Below are 14,817 nucleotides of genomic sequence, written 5' to 3' on the forward strand. Positions count from 1 at the left end.
AACCTCGATTTGTGTTTCCAAAGCACTAAGATTTATTCTCAAAAAGTAGCAGAATAATTCAAGCGCAATAATAATAAGTACAGCCGTTACTTATCGCAGGCGCTCTGGATCCAGTGTGCAGTCATTCAATCCTGAAGTCTGGGGACAAGATGTCTGAACACTAGATGTGAAGCTGCTGCTTATATGCACACAGAAATACAGTAATACAATGAAGATGGTATAGCTTGCTTCTATTGATCCAGGTTTCAGGAAGGTCCAAGGGATTGTCAATCATTGGCTAGTTCATCCTAAGGAATCCAAAGGAGGGGGTCATCTCTCCAGGGGGTATGCTCTGCTCTTCCCGCCAAGATTCCTTAGTCTTAAGTAGTTCATAATTCCCTATCATTCATAACTTGGGTATGCACTCTGCGATTCCTTCGCAGAGTGAACCAAACAGTAGCAGATGTTAAGAGGTTTATTATGATACCACACATGATATGATTCCTTCAACCTGTTCCACATATTTCACTAATGTGCATATAACTTATATTATAACACATAAATACTACTATATTTCGACATAACTGACTATGTGTTGCAACTATCATTAATGTGTACTATTTTACAAGTATGCGTGTTTGTGCGAATGTATGGTAAAAGACCAAATACTGTTGCTACCACGTGTAGTAGGTGCGTACGCCCTTCCACGCCGTTGCGTGCCCTTGTACGCTGTAGCGTACCGTACGCATCTTTTCAGACAAAGACAACCAAGTTTGCTCGATTTTAATTGAAATGACTTTATCCAATTTGCTGACTTCGACAGCTCCACCCTTTGATAGTGTAACAAACTATCACCCAATCACCGTTTCAAGTTCAGGATTATACAATACTTCTTCACAGACCATGATCTCGGCATCTGGTACCACCCTTTCAGTCTCTTTCTCAGTGTTACTCCTAGGAGACCATTTTCCACATTTCAACACAGTAAGAACACATTTGACACATAAACCAATCGCTAAGATGACACCCAGTATAAGGAGAAGGAGCTTACCTACACTAGCAACCATTTCCTGTACCCACTCCCCCAGACCGGAGAACCATTTCACAGGGTTCAACCACGAGAACCAACCTGCCACCTTTTCCCCGACCTCATATAACGAAGAATTATGGTTCTTTCGAAATTCCCATTTCAGTTGCAAAATTTCATCCATCTTCCGGTCTATAACCTCTTTAGGGTCATCCGTATTATTGGTGATGTACGTGCAACATTTGACACCGAACTGGGTGGCCAGTGTCACACAGTACCCACCAGTAATAGAGGTAAGATAATTTAGTACCAGTCTAGGTTGCACCAACTCCTTCTTGTACGCTTGTAGCTCCCTTCCAGTATACCTGAAAGTGTCATCATACATCTCGGTGATATTATCTATTAATTTAGCTAGGTCTTGGATATATTTAAAGTTTAATATTCCCTGAGCAGTCCTGGTGAGATCTAGGGCTACCATAACTTGAAAACCAACAGTTTCACTCATCAATTTTGTAGCTATGGGTTCCTCACCAGGAATCATATTTCTCTTGCCACGGTGTTCATACTGTGTGTGTACGTGTGGTGGTGATGTAGTCTTGTGAATACCAACCATTTCTTCATGAGTAATAGTCATGATTTCAGGAACCAGTTTAGCTAAGAAGCACAAGCCCTTGGAACTCGGAGTCACCCAGGAATAAGCTTTCCTTCCACAAACAAAATACACATCATCAGGGAGAACATAAGGAACAGTATGCCCATTAATTATATCACACAGAGTTTTGATAAAACTACCCATGCCCAGTGTCTTCATTTGCTCGAGACACGTGTCCGCATGGATGACATTTTTACAATTATCTATAGAGACTTTTCCAATGGATACCTTCTTATGTTTGGTTCTACGCCCTAATTTGTGACTTCCATCAACATTCCTGCCTATTGGTGACCTTGTGAGTCTCCCTCTAAAATGAGTGTGGCGAGCCATTGTCTGATCTGATGGGTCAGCTTCCCAATTCTCCAGACGTTTTGCATGAGAGATATTTAGGCACAGCAAAGATCTGTCTATGGAGTATTGTCGAAGCGTCAGACTAGGGGACCTAGTGTTATTGTACCTCCTGTCTATGTATCTCGCAAAATTTGCAGATACAATACTCATCAGACAATAGCCCCTCACACTGCCTCCGAGTTCCTGAGCTAGCAGACCTTTTCATAACCCCCGGACCAAGCTTGATAATGGGCTGCTCTGAGTATTCTAATAACTTTTCCTCTGCCTCCATTTCATCCATATCACTCCCAGAACTCTCCTCCGTCCTCCATCCTCCTTCACAAAAATAGAATGTCCTAGAAAGAGTAAAAACCAGGAAAATCCTGGAACAAAAGAAAAACAAAAACCGCCACTCCATCGCTGGAAAGATAGTTCTGGGGCAACGTCAGATCTATGTCGTCGGTCTCAGTTTTATCTTGCACTTTCTCCGGATTATGGACTCTCCTGCAGTGGGTGGAATGGACCCAAGTGTCTCTCTCTGCAACCTTCAGTGATGTAGTACTGGTCAGCAGCACTTGGTACGGGCCTTCCCAACGGTCTGTTAAACAACCTGAACGTAATAAATTGCGGATCATAACATAGTCTCCAGGTTCAACATCATGACAGTTCGTTTCTGGCATACCAGGTGACAGCATTTTTAGTTTTTGTTGTTGTTGTTTTAGCTGTCTACTCATTCTTATAAGATATTGTACAGTCACTTCATTATTACACTTCAAGTCGTCTTGTGGACTCACGATCAAATGAGGTTGTCGTCCGAACAGTATCTCAAAGGGGGACAGATTAAGAGGAGGTCTAGGAGTGGTCCGAATGCTATGGAGGATCAATGGCAAAGCCTCAGGCCATGCCAACCCAGTTTCAGCCATTACCTTACCAAGCTTGTTCTTTATAGTACCATTTACTCTCTCCACCTTACCACTGGCTTGTGGTCGGTAAGGGGTGTGAAGTCTGCTACCGATTCCCATGAGTTTACACATATTTTGGAAGATATCACCAGTAAAGTGGGTACCCCTATCACTTTCAATGATTGGAGGGATACCGAATCTACATACAAAATCTTGTACAATTTTCTTTGCAGTGAACACAGCAGTATTAGTGGCTGCCGGATATGCTTCTATCCAACCTGAAAACACATCAATACAAACTAACACATACTTTAGATTCCTGCACGGTGGTAATTGGATATAGTCAATTTCTATTATCTGAAAAGGTCCGTCTGTAGGAGGGATGTGGGATGGCTCAGTTGGAATAGTTGTCCCGACATTTTTCCTCAAACAAGTAAGACTCTTACCAGCCGGAGAGGAAAATCCGGGAGCACACCAGTATGCTCTCACCAGTTTGCACATACTTTCTTTACCCAGGTGAGTCAGGCCATGTGCTGCTTCAGCCAGGCTTGGATAGTACGTTCGGGGAGCTACAGGCTTACCTTGTCCATCCCTCCAGAGTCCTGACCACATCTTTTCGCCTTCCAGACCGCCTTTTCCTGCAGGGAACACAAATCTTGCATTTCAATTCATTTCTGCATGTCTAATGTCTAAAAAACCATCATAGTCTCGGTCGATACAGTCATAGGTTGCCCTGCTGCCCATTTAGCAGCTTCGTCTGCCCTGTTGTTGCCCAATGACACTGGGTCTTTTTAAAAGGTATGGGCTTTGCACTTTATGACGGCTACTGTTCTGGGTAACTGTATCGCTGTCAGAAGTCCTTTTATGTGTTGTGAGTGTGGCACTGGCGTACCTGCTGCTGTCGTAAAGTTTCTAAGACGCCAAAGGGCTCCAAAATCGTGCACTACCCCGAAGGCGTACCTAGAGTCAGTATATATATTGGCTGATTTACCCTCTGCCAATTCACACGCTCTCCTTAGTGCTACTAGTTCCGCCACCTGGGCTGAGTGAGGTGGGCCAAAGGGTTCAGCTTCTACCACATCCTGATCGTCTACAACAGCGTAACCAGTACATAGCTCTCCCGTCTCTGTCTGTCTATGACAACTTCCGTCTGTATAAAACGTAAAATCTACATTTTCTAAGGGGGTGTCACGTATGTCGGGCCTTGCAGTAAAGGTCTGATTCAGGTGTTCCATACAGTCATGCGTGTCAGTATTCTTGCCTAACTCATCATCAACCAGGGTCTCCTCACCTCCCACCCTTTGTGTCTCTAGAGACACATATGGAAGGTATGTAGCTGGATTTAAGGTGCTACATCGTTTGATGGTGATGTTTGAGGGTGCCATCAGGGCTAGTTCCCACTTTGTGAATCTAGCTGAAGAAACATGTCTGGTTTGGGCTGAATTTAACAGAGCTGATACAGCATGGGGTGTATAGACAGTTGAATTATGTCCTAATACTACGTCCTCGCTCTTACTTACCAGAAGAGCAGTTGCTGCTACACTTCTGAGACATGTTGGGAGTGATCTTGCCACATTGTCCAATTGTGCACTGTAGTATGCTACCGGTCTGCTAGCGTCACCATGTTTCTGTGTGAGGACACCTGCTGCACAACCATCAGCTTCTGTACAGTATAGCTCAAAAGGCTTTTCATAATCAGGTATTCCCAATGCAGGTGCTCTAGTCAGACTATCTTTAAGATTAAAGAACGCTTGCTCTGACTCTTCTGTGTGTACGACACGTTCTGGTTTTGAGGAAGAGACTAGCTCCTGCAATGGTAATGCCAGAATAGAAAAACCTGGGATCCAGGATCTACAGTATCCACACATCCCCAGGAAAGTACGAATCTGCTTCTGGCTCTGCGGCAGAGTCATGTGTTGTATGGCCTCAAACCTGTCGGTTGTCAGGTGTCTTAGCCCCTTAGTGAGGCAGTGTCCTAAGTATTTGACCTTAGTCTGACATGGCTGTAATTTATCCTTTGCCACCTTGTGCCCTGTTTGTGAAAGATGAAGCAACAACAATTTAGTATCATGTAAACATGACATAAAAGAATCAGAGCACAGCCACAAATCGTCCACATATTGAATTAGAACAGACCCATTGTGGGGTTGAAAGGATTGCAAACAGTCATGTAAGGCTTGGGAGAAAATACTGGGGCTGTCAATGAACCCCTGAGGTAGTCTGGTCCATGTGTATTGCACTCCCGTTAGGAGAATGCAAAAAGGTATTGGCAGTCAGGGTGAAGAGGGACTGAGAAGAAAGCAGAACATAGGTCAATGACAGTAAAGTGACTAGCAGACGGTGGAATCTGCATGAGGATGACAGCTGGATTCGGCACTACGGGGAATTGGCTCTCAACAACTTTGTTAATTCCCCTTAAGTCCTGGACTAATCTATAGCCCCTCCCCTCATTCTTCTTCACAGGGAAAATGGGACTATTTGCTGTACTGGCTGTACGAATTAAAATCCCTTGTTGTAACAGCCTTTCAATAACAGGATATACCCCTAGTTCCACCTCCGGTTTTAATGGATACTGTGGGATTTTTGGAGCTATCCTACCACTTTTTAGATTGACCATGACAGGGGCTACGTTTGCCATCAGTCCAGTGTCCTGTCCATCTCTGGTCCATAGTGAACCTGGTATTTCCAGCAACATCCCCTTTACTTGAGATGGACTGTGTTCTATAACAGTAGAGTGTAACATTAACCTTTGAGGGGTGTCCAATATGTCCTGTACCTCATCAGCGACCTTCTCGGGTATATCTAGGAACACACCATCTGAAGTACAGTATATGACACATCCCATTTTACATAGGAAGTCTCTCCCTAGCAAGTTAGTAGGAGCCTCTGCAGCCAAGAGAAACGAATGCTTAGTATGCAGAGGCCCGATAGTAACTTCAGCGGATTTAGTTATAGGATAATGTAACACTTTTCCCGTTACCCCCATAGCTGGAATAGTTTTACTGGTCACCTGTAGATTGAAAGGAGAGGTTATTACAGATCGGGCCGCCCCTGTATCTACAAGAAAAGTTTGTTTTCTACTAGCTATGTCAACTATCATTGTTGGTTCTTCTCTCTGACTCTCAGTTAACCTCACTGGCTGTAGACTACAGGAATGACCTGACCCCTAGCGCTGACTATTGCTTTCCCACGCAGCATTTGCTGCTGTAACATGCGCGGGTAAATGTGAGTCTTCTAATCCATGTGAATTCCTCCTTGGAGGATATCTACGTGACCCACCCCTCTGTGCATTGAATCTTTCCTTTTTACAATCTCTCATGTAATGTCCTTCCTCATTACAGTTGAAACACCTGATCACTTTAGGTTTCTTGTTATAAGGGTTGTATGCTTTTGGTCGTGAATGCATCCCCTCTAAAGCCTGTATACTTACCGTCATTAACCTATCACTTTTCTCTTCCTTTTTTCTAAAAAGGTTCTTGTCATGCTCCACAGCAGACTCCCTAAGAGAATCTACTGTGATGCCTCTCCAATTAGGTAATGTGGTTTGTACTCTCGTCTTTAAATTTTCTCTAAGGCCATCCATTAATACTCCTACAGCTACCTCTCTGTGATGTGGGTCCTCACCTATGTTGGATATCCCAGTAAACCGTGTTATTGCTGCTATAGCTCTAGCAAAGTAATCTGAGGCTGTTTCACTATCCTTTTGTTTTATGGTGAAAATCTTACTCCAATTTACTACTACTGGAAAATAGATGGCTAAGTGTTTGACAATTTGTTCTATATTTTCTTGGTTAATCTCATCAGTCAAGGTGTCATCTTCGTCCAACAAACAATCTCTAATAAATTTTTGTATGTCACTATGGGGAGGAAGACACGCCCTCAACACTACACGCCAATCCTTATTGGTTGGTTCGTGTGCATTTCCTAAGTCTTTAACAAATTTCTGACATTTTGCCAACTCTTTTCTAGGATCTGGGAATTCAGTCATAATGGAACGTAACTCTGATCTAGTCCAAGGACAATGCATTGTTAAATTTCTTAAAGGAACTACACCATCCTTATCCGGTTTCCCATTGGGAACTGATATTGTACGAACCCACTGGTTCACTGGTTTCAGAAGTCACTACCGGATCTGCTGTTTCAAGATTTAGAACGCTATCACTCCTAGTGATCACACTACTCTCACCTATCTCAGCCATTGCTCCTTTCCCATACTTACGCTGAACCTCTAGCATATTAACAGCATGAGCAATGGCTGAAATCACAGTGGGTTCATCTTCATCTTCTGATACATTTGTTTTGAACTGACTTAAAACAGGATATAACTAAGCAATTTTCCTTTTCTCAGTTTTAATAACGGCTGTACTTACTCCTCCCGCCACATAAGGTGGCGGGGGCGCGCTTGCGCTGAGTTCGCCACGCTTCTTAACGGCTACTTCCGCCGTGCGCGCGCTTTTCGCTATGCCTACTTTCGCGGTGCATTCGCTGCTCTACCACGTGTTACCTTCCATTTGCCACAATTTTAAACAATCATTATGTCTATTTCTCTTTTTCGTTGAGGTAATCAACCATACTTTATCTTTTACAGTATTTAGTACCTCTGCATTAAAACTCCCTATTGTTGGGAAAGGCCTATCACAATCTTTGGTCATCTTGATCCACGTGTCACAATACACAGTTGCGTATGCACCATATTTCTTACACATGAGAAATCTCGCTGAACCAATAGGCCCTTCCTTAGGCAGTACACTGGCCATCTCTAGCGAATGCTTAGCACCCATGTTGAACAACACCAATCTAAACGGAACACAGACACACCGCAATGCTCTGTTCTTTCCACCCAACAATTTCAACCCTGTTGCTACAATCACCGCTAGAGATCTCTAATGCCCGGTGGACGTATTTCCACTAGCCGCGTCCACTCGCTTTTTCTCGCACCCGGCGAGGACCCCTAATACAGAAATATCACTGTGGGCCCCAAGGGCTATCAGCTCCTCGATACCCTGGCTCACCACAAAATCTGCTGAGTTTATTATTGCTGGGAGCGCAAGTTGATAAAATCAACCTGCCTTTCCAGTATAATTCCTCCTAGCTGCTTCACCAATTCGCACTAACGGTGCGGTTAGATCGCACTGCCTACCAATACTAATTATTAGCAAACCTTGCGATCTATTGGTAGCGCTTTGCGAAAACCCAGTTTTCGCATTCGGTATACCTGCCCTGTATACCGTCCTTCAGTTGGGCAATCCGCCTCGTCAGACAGCAACTGAGCACAATGAATAGTAAAACAGTGTATCTACGTTACAAAATCACACACTATACACCTTTTCTGCGCAGAAAATCAAAAGTTCCCAACAACAGTAATAATGTCTCAGAGGTTTTCACAAGTAATTATACTATGCACATATAATAACTATCAAAACGATTGTTTAACCACGTGGAAAATCTACCGGAAGTTCGCGTACGCACAGCAGGAAATACACATACGCTAAGCAATGCAATACAGTTAAAACGCACAATGACAGTAAAAAGAAACAGTTTTCTCTTTTGTCCCTAGGTTGTAGTTAGCGTGCCCTAGACAATGCAAAACGGACATTCGGTTTCACAACAAAGAGTAAAATTCAGATTTTGAACAGATTGCGTTCTTACCCGTTTATGACGCGTCTCCACCCTTTGTTGAGGAACCGAAATCCGTTGGTCTTGCGTATCATCGGCAACGAAACCTCCAAAGCTGACGAGCCCCCAAATTGTTATGTGCGTATTGTCGCTAACCAATAACGATTGTTGAACCTCGATTTGTGTTTCCAAAGCACTAAGATTTATTCTCAAAAAGTAGCAGAATAATTCAAGCGAAATAATAATAAGTACAGCCGTTACTTATCGCAGGTGCTCTGGATCCAGTGTGCAGTCATTCAATCCTGAAGTCTGGGGACAAGATGTCTGAACACTAGATGTGAAGCTGCTGCTTATATGCACACAGAAATACAGTAATACAATGAAGATGGTATAGCTTGCTTCTATTGGTCCAGGTTTCAGGAAGGTCCAAGTGGTTGTCAATCATTGGCTAGTTCATCCTAAGGTATCCAAAGGAGGGGGTCATCTCTCCAGGGGGTATGCTCTGCTCTTCCCGCCAAGATTCCTTAGTCTTAAGTAGTTCATAATTCCCTATCATTCATAACTTGTGTATGCACTCTGCGATTCCTTCGCAGAGTGAACCAAACAGTAGCAGATGTTAAGAGGTTTATTATGATACCACACATGATATGATTCCTTCAACCTGTTCCACATATTTCACTAATGTGCATATAACTTATATTATAACACATCAATACTACTATATTTCGACATAACTGACTATGTGTTGCAACTATCATTAATGTGTACTATTTTACAAGTATGCGTGTTTGTGCGAATGTATGGTAAAAGATCAAATACTGTTGCTATCACGTGTAGTAGCTGCGTACGCCCTTCCATGCCGTAGCGTGCCCTTGTATGCCGTAGCGTACCGTACGCATCTTTTCAGACAAAGACAACCAAGTTTGCTCGATTTTAATTGAAATGACTTTATCCAATTTGCTGACTTCGACAGCTCCACCCTTTGATAGTGTAACAAACTATCACCCAATCACCGTTTCAAGTTCAGGATTATACAATACTTCTTCACAGACCATGATCTCGGCATCTGGTACCACCCTTTCAGTCTCTTTCTCAGTGTTACTCCTAGGAGACCATTTTCCACACTTCAACACAGTAGGAACACATTTGACACATAAACCAATTGCTAAGATGACACCCAGTATAAGGAGAAGGAGCTTACCTACACTAGCAACCATTTCCTGTACCCACTCCCCCAGACCGGAGAACCATTTCACAGGGTTCAACCACGAGAACCAACCTGCCACCTTTTCCCCGACCTCATATAATGAAGAATTATGGTTCTTTCGAAATTCCCATTTCAGTTGCAAAATTTCATCCATCTTCCGGTCTATAACCTCTTTAGGGTCATCCGTATTATTGGTGATGTACGTGCAACATTTGACACCGAACTGGGTGGCCAGTGTCACACAGTACCCACCAGTAATAGAGGTGAGATAATTTAGTACCAGTCTATGTTGCACCAACTCCTTCTTGTACGCTTGTAGCTCCCTTCCAGTATACCTGAAAGTGTGATCATACATCTCGGTGATATTATCTATTAATTTAGCTAGGCCTTGGATATATTTAAAGTTTAATGTTCCCCCGAGCAGTCCTGGTGAGATCTAGCCGTAGCGTGCCCTTGTACGCCGTAGCGTACCGTACGCATCTTTTCAGACAAAGACAACCAAGTTTGCTCGACTTTAATTGAAATGACTTTATCCAATTTGCTGACTTCGACATAAGAGTAAGAGGGTAAAGGACGTCAGGATATAAGCCGTTAAGCCTTTTAAAGGGGGGGGGACAATGTTTATGCAGAAAGGGGGGACAGAGTGTATGTGTCTTGTAGGGGGACAGAGTGTGTTCATGCAGAAAAGGGGAACAGAGTGCGTTTATGCAGAAAGGGGGACAGAGTGTGTGTGTGTTTTGAAGGGGGACAGTGTGTGTGTGTGTGTGTGTGTGTGTGTGTGTGTGGTTTGAAGGGGGACAGAGTGTGTGTGTTTTGAAGGGGGACAGAGTGTGTGTGTGTGTGTGTGTTTTGAAGGGGGACAGAGGGTGTGTTCTGAGGGGTACAGCATGCAGAAAGGGGGATAGAGTGTGTGTTTTGAAGGGTGACAGAGTGTGTACAGAAAGGGGGACAGTGTGTGTTCTGAGGGGAACAGTGTGCAGGGAAGTCATGAACTGGTTGCTGCGGCGTGATGAAATGGCTGGGGGGTCATGAATTGCCCGCTTGTGGGTAAGTATGATCTCTGCATTGTGTGGCATTCATGAGGATGCTCTCTAAAGAGCCTAATCATTGAGGGTTTGTAATGTTTGCACATTTTCAAAACAGGACCACAACTTTACAGAAGATAGCTAAATTACAACAAAGCTGCAATAACAAGCAAGAAAGAACAGCAAGAACAGGTAAGAGAATCTGTCTAAATTTGTTTGCTGGAAAATACTCCTGAATTTACCTTTAATGATTTGGTAATGGGGAGGGCTGCTATGGGTGTTTTAGCCTAGGGCGACCAGAACCCTTAATCAGGCCCTGATGCTACTATGTCGATTTCTAGAAATTAGCATTGTGTATTTGCAAAAATAGTCATTATGATTTAATACAGAATAAGTATTACAAGCCTTGGAATTGGCCAGTTCTAGCATACTTCATTGCCACTGGTTTCATTTTAGCCATGTAAGAGCATACAAAATATTGTAAAATTATAGGGGAAGAGAAAAAGCCAATATCCAATATTTATTTCATGACATGTTACAATTTTCCAATAACAAATAATGGCTGATTTTTTTAGGAGATGAGGTGTGCATGATATATTGTATAATCAACAGAGTATATGGTTGTTTTTTTTAACAGTACATTGAACATTAGGTACCAAATAATTCCTGACATAGTTTATATCTAGAGCATACATTTTAGAGAGCTATAAATTTATTTCATGTTGCCTAGCTATTATAAGTAGGCTATTAAGAGTTTGTGCAAATCTTGCACAATTATGTGCTATTAAATTTTTTTTTTAAAGTAATTTATCACTCATTGACAAGTAGGAACATGCATATTATTCACTGTGAGAGGATTGGTCACCTGCTTATATGTATTTTATACACTCGGCTAAGTACACCCTAGTTGGTTAAGACTGTATTCATGATTGTGCAGTTTTGAAGCTGCAGAGTTTGTAAAATTCGTATGTTTATATAGGTATGGGTATGGCGTTCCCTGTACTATTCCAGATAGGTTTTAGTTTTTTATTTTCTCTTTCCCTAGGTAGCACCCTTAGATGTCCAGAGTATTGAGGAGAAACAGCAGGGAACCAGAATGAAAAGCTGATCCCGATACAACACCTAGGGATATCAAAAATGTAAGATACTTATCTGCCTAAATTGCACATACCGCGTCTAAAGTGGTTAAATAAAGTGCTGTACCCAGGGCCGCCGAGAGGGGGGGCGGAGCGGGTACATTTTACCCAGGCCCGGCCCTCGGTTCTAGTTTTAAATTTTTTTTTTTTCTTTTTTCATCTTGCGTTTTTTTTAGTGTATATATTTATTTTTTCCATGGCGAGGGGGGGGGGGGTCGGTTCGTTGGTGGGGGGAGCTGGAACAATAAAAAAAAAAAAAAAAATACGTGACCGCAGCGCCGCGTCCCTCCACTCCTCTTCTCCATTCCCACTGACTGCCGGGCGTGACATCATCAAGTATAGAATAAATAAAAAAGGGGAGAGAAACATAGAATAAATAAAAAAGGGGAGAGAAACAATAAATAAAAAAAGGGGAGAGAAACAGAATAAATAAAAAAGGGGAGAGAAACAATAAATAAAAAAGGGGAGAGAAACAGTATAAATAAAAAAGGGGAGAGGCACATTTAATAGTGGGGACTATTAATTTAAGATGGGGTGGTTTGGGGGCTATTGAATATGGGGGTGAGTTTAGGGAGAATGAGGTCTATTTAATAAATGTGACTATGAATTTATTAATGGCAGTGATGGTTGCGGGAAATAGGTATTGGTAGGCTGTTTGCAGGAAGGGAAATAGGTTAATTTATTAAATGTGAATACTATTATTTTAATGTTGGGGCTGGAGGAAGGCCTAATTATTAATCGTGGGTGCTATTGATTTAACACCGGGTCTGACTGTAATTTTCTAAATGTAGGCATTTTTTTTCCCAAATAGGTCCTTCAACATTCCAGGATCCGGACAAGCCACAACTAAAGAAAGCAGCAGTCACAGGTGGAGAAAGTGAGAAGAACAGGTAGGAGAGAGCAGCACAGTGTGTGAAATGTTGTGATTCTAGTAGGGACAATGGCAATTTTTGGTGAGTGTTGTGCCCAATGTAAGGTGCAGGCCAAGACTGAACTCTTTGTGTACACACTGCATTCTTTATATACTACACTGTGGTGCTAGATGTCTTAAAAGTCAGGAGTGCTGGGACATATGTGACGCTCTGGTGAATTCAGGACCTAGTGATTTTGATGTGCTAGCCACGCCCCAAATGTATGACCACACCCCCCCAAAAACTTTGCACCGGCGTTAGGCTAGCCACGCCCAAACGGCGCATTGCCACGCCCCTGAATGTATGACCATAGGCCCGAAATGTTTTGCGCCGCTGTTAGGCGGCGCAAACTTTTTTTTAGGGCTTACTCGACTATGAGGGGGGCCCCATGAATTTGTTGTACCCGGGCCCTGAATTCCTCTTGGCAGCCCTGGCTGTACACAAGTTTTCAATAAGCTCATCCACTCGAGGCATTGTGTATGCATCAAACTTAGACACCTTATTTCATTTATGAAAGTCATTGCAAAAGCTCCCATCAGGCATCGGAATAAGCACGACAGGACTTGACCATTTACTATGTGATCCTTCAATTACATCCAATTCTAAGATTTTTTTAATTTCCTTTGATACGGACTCCCATTGGGCCTCTGGTATTCTATAGGGTTCCATATTGACCTTAACTCCCGGTTCAGTGACTATATCATGTTTAATGACTGTTGTTTTACCAGGTACATCCACAAATAAGTCTCTGTTTCTTATGAGCAACTCTTTAGCATCACTCTGTTGGGCAACTGAGAGGGTGTTAGCTACTACTACTTCCGGAACTAGCGGCAAAACAAGTGTCGGTGAAACCGGGGTAACTTACAGGGCTACTCTTTCTTTCCAAGGTTTTATAAGGTTTACATGGTAAATTTGTTCTGGTTTTCTTTTCCCTGGCTGATATACCTTGTAGTTAACTTCCCCCACTCTTGCCATTATTTCAAAGAGTCCTTGCCATTTAGCCAACAATTTACTTTCTACAGTAGGCACTAAAACAAGCACCCTGTCACCAGGAGTAAAGGTACGTACTTGGGCATTACGGTTATAGACCCTCTGTTGTGCCAATTGGGCTTGCTCTAGGTGCTCTCTTACTATTGACACCACTGCAGACAATCTTTCTTGCATCTGGGAAACATGTTCAATCACAGTTTTATGGGGACTAGGTTTCCCCTCTCACATCTCCTTGGCGATATCCAGTAACCCCCTAGGGTGTCTCCCATACAACAAATCAAAAGGCGAGAACCCCGTGGAGGACTGAGGTACCTCTCTAACTGCCAGTAAGAAGTATGGTAACAAACAGTCCCAATTTTTCCCATCCTTGTCCACTACCTTCTTTAGCATATGTTTCAACGTTTTATTAAATCTCTCCACTAACCCATCAGTCTGTGGGTGATACACAAAGGTCCTTAGTTGAGTGACCTTAAACAAGCGGCACAGCTCTTTCATAATTCTGGACATAAAAGGCGTACCCTGGTCAGTGATTACCGACTCTGCTAAAGATCTGTACGAGTTCCCTAGAAATAGCCTTTGTCTACGTATTGCGTAATGGGATCGCCTCCGGGTATCTTGTAGCATAATCTAATATTACCAGAATATATTGATGCCCTCGGGCAGACTTTAGTGAAGGACCTACCAAATCCATAGCTATCCTCTCAAATGGTACTTCAATAATGGGTAATGGGACAAGCGGACTTTTAAAGTGTGGCCTAGGAGCATGGTATTGACACTCGGGGCAGGATGTGCAATAATCAGATACATCTTTATGGATCCCTGGCCAGAAAAACCGCTGCAATATTCTCTTTGAGGTTTTTTCTACCCCTAGATGCCCTGCAGTTATGTGACAATGAGCCAAGTCCAATACCATTGTCCTTTAAGCCTTAGGTACAATTAGCTGCTCCACAATATCCTCACCCTTTTTTGACATTTGGTACAATAAACCTTGATTCATTGCCATGTAAGGGTACGACAATCTATTATCAGGCTCTAGGGGTTC

General features: G+C 42.8%; 1 long non-coding RNA gene across 3 annotated transcripts in view; it reads left to right on the forward strand.

Annotated features, from left to right (window-relative positions):
• The window catches only part of LOC142151985 (uncharacterized), a 68,928-nt gene that overhangs the window by 43,572 nt on the left and 10,539 nt on the right, over positions 1-14,817 (forward strand). For 2 of the 3 annotated variants that reach the window (XR_012691275.1, XR_012691274.1), the window contains exons 3-5: positions 10,857-10,930; positions 11,784-11,877; positions 12,686-12,764. This is a non-coding gene — a long non-coding RNA (uncharacterized LOC142151985). The remainder of the gene's footprint in view (positions 1-10,856; positions 10,931-11,783; positions 11,878-12,685; positions 12,765-14,817) is intronic. The other variant, XR_012691276.1, reaches the window with a different exon arrangement.

Source organism: Mixophyes fleayi, chromosome 4 (assembly GCF_038048845.1).
Source record: "Mixophyes fleayi isolate aMixFle1 chromosome 4, aMixFle1.hap1, whole genome shotgun sequence".
Lineage (NCBI taxonomy): Eukaryota > Metazoa > Chordata > Amphibia > Anura > Limnodynastidae > Mixophyes > Mixophyes fleayi.